Source organism: Acipenser ruthenus, chromosome 6, assembly GCF_902713425.1.
Source record: "Acipenser ruthenus chromosome 6, fAciRut3.2 maternal haplotype, whole genome shotgun sequence".
In the NCBI taxonomy this organism is placed as follows: Eukaryota; Metazoa; Chordata; class Actinopteri; order Acipenseriformes; family Acipenseridae; genus Acipenser; species Acipenser ruthenus.
Window position 1 is genome coordinate 32632215 of NC_081194.1, and position 5361 is coordinate 32637575.

At 37.2% G+C, this 5361-nt stretch overlaps 1 long non-coding RNA gene across 2 annotated transcripts; it reads right to left on the bottom strand.

The window, feature by feature from the left end:
* Positions 1 to 280: 280 nt before the first annotated feature.
* LOC131737274 (uncharacterized) lies at positions 281 to 5029 on the bottom strand. Of its 2 annotated transcripts, none has more exons than XR_009328875.1 (6): positions 4805 to 5029; positions 4641 to 4689; positions 4083 to 4288; positions 2097 to 2233; positions 989 to 1084; positions 281 to 742 (listed from the first exon to the last, which is right to left on the bottom strand). It is a non-coding gene; the product is annotated as an uncharacterized LOC131737274 (long non-coding RNA). The 2 variants fall into 2 exon arrangements; XR_009328874.1 differs by having other exon boundaries at positions 948 to 1084.
* Between the last annotated feature and the right edge of the window lie 332 nt (positions 5030 to 5361).

Sequence of the window (5361 nt, forward strand, 5' to 3'; positions counted from 1 at the left end):
TTCGAACTGGTCCACAGCTAACTTTTAAAAATACTGTTGCTTAAATGAATTAGCCCTAACCATATTATAGCTATTAAATGAAATTAAACTACTGCAAATGTACTAGTAGACTCACTTAAAGAGAAATGAACAACTTAAAAATAATATTAAGAAATAAAAGCAGATATATCCAACTTGATATGTCATAATAAACAACAGAAACCTAAAAAATAATTTAAAAAAGATGCGCTGAGATTTTAACACCACTACCTATGTTTTAAAGTCACCAACAATTATAGGTAGTCATTTTATTATGTGCTTTATTATACATCTTTAAAAATTTGAATAGCATTTACATAGTAACTTATGCTTCACTAAACACATTGTATTTTACATTTTTAAATTATTTACTTTTAGCCATATACATAAAAAAAAGAATCGTAACTACCCAGCAAACAATTTTCTGTTGTCAGAATGTTACAAGAACGTTACCAAGTAACGTTAGAAAACGTTAATATGGAAAGTTCTCTATTTGTTCATAGAACGTTACTTCCTAACGTTATTTAATAACCTTCTGAGAACCTTTGTGAACAATAAATTTGAGCAAATAAAAGGAGCAACAACTATTCATTTTCATCAACATGTTCTTTATTTATGATCATATATATATATATATATATATATATATAATTTTAAATCAATTCATCATTAGTCCGCTGGCCACCTCATCTTCTGCCCTTTCCTTGGACTTGTTCAGCCTTTCCTAAAAGGAAAAACAGTATGTATTTAATTCAAGTTTAATTGTAGTCACTTAAGTTGTTTAGTAATATACAGATACACATTAGTTCTCAATGTACATGATGTACATGTCCACTTGTTGATAGAGAACAGCTCGTTCCTATTAAATCCAGTCCATAATGTATTATGGCCCATTTGACCAAATATGGCATAATCTCTTACTTGGTTACCTAAATGGAAGGAAAGTGAAGGAGGCGTCATGGCTGCATACGTGATTTTGTTTCTCTCGATGTGGTGCCAGTTTCAGTCTCCCCTACTTTCAACTCCACCTCTGTCCTGGTCACCTTGTGGTTCCATTTGGTTGTTTCTACAAAAAAAAAAATAATAATAATATATATATATATATATATATATATATATATAAAAAATACATTTATATGAATTAGTATTACTTTGGCTTATGAAGTGTCCTGTCACTAAACATTACGCGAAACAATAAAATAATATGCACTCTATTGCCATGCTTCACATCTGTGAGACTTTGCAACCACTTTACTGGCTTTGCTATAATTTACCATTAAGCAATACAAAAAAATCCTTAAATTACCACAATTAAGACATTATCAGTCTCCTTACAAAGGTTACAACAGCTTGAAGCCATTATGCCAAGGCCACCACTTGTGTAATCAATTTCCCTACAACTTGGTTTACACCACCCATCAGAGGCAGCTCGTAAGGGAAGGCAGAAGAGAATGTAAAGGGATTTCCATTTATTCTCCCCTGTAAACACCTCTTAACACGAGAGATAACAATTAAAACAACGCAGAAGCTGTGGAAATGCGTTAATCGCAAGATTACATTCCCGTCCCCTTGTTTTTCAGTCTAACATTATTTCAGTACTATGATGGGTGAGAAGAAAAGCGTCTTCCAACAGTCTGAATCAGACAGCAACTCCACAGCACATTGTTACAGGTTCATTTATTTGCTATTTGTTTACATGTATTATTTTATTCTGTGGAATAAACGATTTTTGTCTCAATATTGAAATATGGAGATTCAGTTCCTACAGCCACAGAACAGCCATGCACAAATCAGCCTGGTTAGCATCAATCACGTTTAGGGGAAATGGTGACAGCCTTCCTTGTGATGAGTTAAGTTTCTGATTGTCACTGCTACTGAAACAACGTTTAGATTGGGAAAGCAGGGGATGTAGTCTTGGAATTAACACATTTCCACGGTGTCTGCAGTGGTTTAATTGTTATCTTTCCTGTTAAGATGTGTTTAAAGGGGAGAATAAATGGAATTCCCCTTAAAATCGCTTCTGCCTCAGTTTACGTAACCCAGAGGTGTTTAGCATCAGATTTAGAATCATTGGTTACCTTTAATGGAACCTCAGCTTTCCATTTCTGGCCTTCATGTTGTAGCGCGACATAAGCTTGTTTGTAAACAGCTTGCGTATCATTTTCGGCACTGTGTCTCCCAGGTCAGTCCCTCCAATGGAACTCAGGTACAGGATCTAAGGAATAGTCCATATTAAAAGCTGATGTAGTTACAAACTATTTAGATAATAGTAGCAGAAAATGCCATATATATATATATATATATATATATATATATATATATATATATACACACAGTGCCTTGCAAAAGTATTCAGACCCCTGACCAATTCTCTCATATTAATGAATTACAAATGGTACATTGAAATTTCGTTCTGTTTGATATTTTATTTTAAAACACTGAAACTCAAAATCAATTATTGTAAGGTGACATTGGTTTTATGTTGGGAAATATTTTTAAGAAATATAAAAAACTGAAATATCTTGCTTGGCATAAGTATTCAACCTCCACACATTAATATTTGGTAGAGCCACCTTTCACTGCAATAACAGCTTTAAGTCTTTTGGGGTAAGTATGTACCAGCTTTGCACACAGATTTTGGACCAATCCTCTGGCAGATTTGCTCCAGGTTGTTCAGTTTAGTTGGACGACGCTTGTGGACCGCAATTTTCAAATAGTGCCACAGATTCTCAATTGGATTGAGATCAGGACTTTGACTGGGCACTGTAGGACATTCACCTTTTTGTTCTTGAGCCACTCCAATGTTGCTTTGGCCTTGTGCTTGGGATCATGGTCCTGCTGAAAGGTGAATTTCCCCCCAAGCTTCAGTTTTTTAGTGGACTGAAGAAGGTTCTCTTGCAGTATTTCCCTGTATTTTGCTCCATCCATTCTTCCTTCAATTTTAACAAGATGCCCAGTCCCTGCTGATGAGACGCATCCCCACAGCATGATGCTGCCACCACCATACTTCACTGTAGGGATAGTGTGTCTTGAGGCATGGGCAGTGTTAGGTTTACACCACACATAATGCTTTGAGTTTTGGCCAAAAAGCTCTATCTTGGTCTCATGTGACCACAAAACCTTTTCCCACATCGCAGCTGGGTCACTCATGCTTTCTGGCAAACTCCAGATGTGCTTTCAGATGGTACTTTTTGAGTAACGGCTTCTTTCTTGCCACCCTCCCATACAGGCCAGTGTTATGCAGAGCTCTTGATATGGTTGACTGGTGCACCATTACTCCACTCCCAGCCACTGAACTCTGTAGCTCCTTCACAGTGATTGTTGGCCTCTCTGTGGCTTCTCTCACAAGTCTCCTTCTTGTTTGAGCGCTGAGTTTTGAGGGATGGCCTTTTCTTGGCAGTGCCTGGGTGGTGTTATGCAGCTTCCACTTCCTGATCATTAATCCAACTGTGCTCACTGGAATATCCAAACACTTGGATATTATTTTGCACCCTTTCCCTAATCTATGCATTTGTATTACTTTGTCTCTAACTTCTGCAGAATGCTCTTTGGTCTTCATTTTCCTTCAGATTCACAGCCTGACCAATGATCCTTCAACAGTGGGGTTTTTATCCAGAAAATGTGACAGCAACTTTAATGGTTCACAGGTGGAGGCCAATGGTAAGGTAATTGTGTCATTGTTAGGGCAATTTCTTTCATCGGTGCAAACTGGGAGCTTCCACAGCACAGGGGTTGAATACTTATGCAAGCAAGATATTTCAGTTTTTTATTTTTCTTAAAAATATTTCCCAACATAAAACCAATGTCACCTTACAATAATTGATTTTGAGTTTCAGTGTTTTAAAATAAAAAATCTCAATGTACCATTTGTAATTCAGTAATATGAGAGAATTGGTCAGGGGTCTGAATACTTTTGCAAGGCACTGTGTGTATATATATATATATATATATATATATTGCAGATTTCAACTATGTACAATGTTACACATACCATTAAATCTACCAAAAATCAATCATTATCCCCACTTAATATAAGTTTAGTCCTAATAGTGAAAACTTCATACCATTTTTTTCCTCAAGTCAGCATCTTTATCCAGATGGGTGCACATATTTTCCATTTCTTCTATGGTCTGCCAGGGTCGAGGAAACACATTGTCAATGTCCTCCACACTGCTGCCAAGGGAAGAAACCACCCTCTACAATAGGACCAAGCCTTCCTGCTTCTTCTCAAGAATGCTGTCAAGCTTCATGGGGACACTCCTCTGAAAATCTATTAGAACAGACATTTATAGCAATTAGGTGATGATAATTCAGAGATACAATGCAGTAATGTTCTGCAGTGATGAACTTTCTTTTTGCAGACATTTTATTGCATCTGTTGATTTAACCAAAACAACTAACAAGACTTTTTTTTAAAGCAAAGACCATGTAATTAACTGCAAGATCATGCAACAATCGTATGAGCTATAAGAATTGGGTGTACAAAAATCAACAGAATTGCTAGAAACAATTTAAATCTCTGGTTCCAAACAAAATACCAATTACTACAGAAAACAGTTGGAGCATTTGGAAATTAAATTAAACAAAGATTTTAAAGATAGAAAGATGAATGATCAACTTACTCAGTCGGAAGTCTTCTGGTGGCATTCTCTGTAGAGATGGAAGGGTTTGCTGTTACAGAAACGTAAGAGACAGTAAAAGTAGTAAATAAACAAGCATATGGATTGGTTGTTAAAATCAAAATGCTATTGTTTGAATAAAATAAGGTAATAAAATGAAAACATACTGCAATGAGAGAACGGCACGGGTCTTCCCCTGCAACTTGACCTTGTAGGGGTCCTCTCATCCCATCTGCGAATTGATCTTGACCTTTCATCTGGCCTGCAAGGTGATCTTGGCGTATCTGAGCTGCCAGACCTCACAACTGATCTCTCGTATGACCTAGACCTGAAATAGTTATAGTCGCGCTGGGTTTCAGTGTTCTTTTGGGGGTCATAGCCTCTAAAGAGCGCGAAAGACGGTTAGATGGCCGGGTGGGCTGGCTTAAAATGATAAATATGGGGGGACTGTAGCTGCCAGGGGCAGAGCAGTCAAATTGCTGAGTGAATACAACTGTCTGAAAACCCCAGCAAGAAAGCCTGTTGGGGATAGAGTGCTGTCAGATGTATTATTTTGGCGTAGACTACGGCCAGCAGTATTGGAATAATAAACCAAGTTACCGTCTTTTCCCGAGTTCGCTATCATGGTACAATCCAGCTGTTGTGACGTGTGACTGTCTGCTGTGCCGATCCAACAAATACACCGCATTTATAAAGCACACAGTTTTCTAAAAGCTGGTGTTAT